The following is an 891-nucleotide window of genomic DNA, read 5'->3' on the forward strand; positions in this document are numbered from 1 at the left end:
TTTTTCTATTTTCGTTTTCTTCTTCTTTTTTCTATTTTATTTTATTTCTTTTTTCTTTTATTTTTACACTTCTATTTCTCTTTCTTCCTTTTTTCTTTTTCACTTCTCTTATTTTCATTTTTTTTGATATATTTTTGTTCTTTTCCCTTTTTTTACTCTTCTATCTCTAACTTTTATATTGAAAAGACAAATATGTATATCACATACATATATTCAAAAAACATACAAAATACATAGTTATACAGATCTAGATATGTATCTACGAAATACATATCATATTCATATTAAACCATAACAAACATAACTATTCTATATATCTTCATATGTATTTGCGAAATACAAAGGTGACTCATATAAAATAAGAATATACATATGGATCAGGTATATATTCTGTAAATATATGCAGAGCTATATGTATTTTATACGGTGTTGGATTTGTGTACATACTATGTAATAAATTACAGGTAACATATGTACTTATTTGTTTTCTTTTACTGTTTAAGATATGTATCATGTATTTTTTTATTACTTATATGTATATGTATATAATTGTCATTTTTGTTATAGAGATTTTGTGTCTTATATGTTTATATATACATGTGAGTCAAATATGTATTTCTGTAAATACATATGCAGATATATATGTATGTTTTTACCGTAAATACATATGCAGATTTGTACGTCTATTTATTTTGTATATTTTTTTGAATATGTATATATGATATAGATATTTGTCTTTTAAAAATAAAAGATAGAGATAGAAGGGTAAAAGAAAAAAAGAAAAATAAAAATAATAGAAAAAAAATAAAAAAAAAAAAATTAGAAAAAAAAGAAGTGAAAAAGGAAAAAAAAAAAAGAAAGAAAGAGAAATAGAAACTAGAAATAGAAGTG

Source organism: Capsicum annuum, chromosome 8, assembly GCF_002878395.1.
Source record: "Capsicum annuum cultivar UCD-10X-F1 chromosome 8, UCD10Xv1.1, whole genome shotgun sequence".
Taxonomy (NCBI): domain Eukaryota; kingdom Viridiplantae; phylum Streptophyta; class Magnoliopsida; order Solanales; family Solanaceae; genus Capsicum; species Capsicum annuum.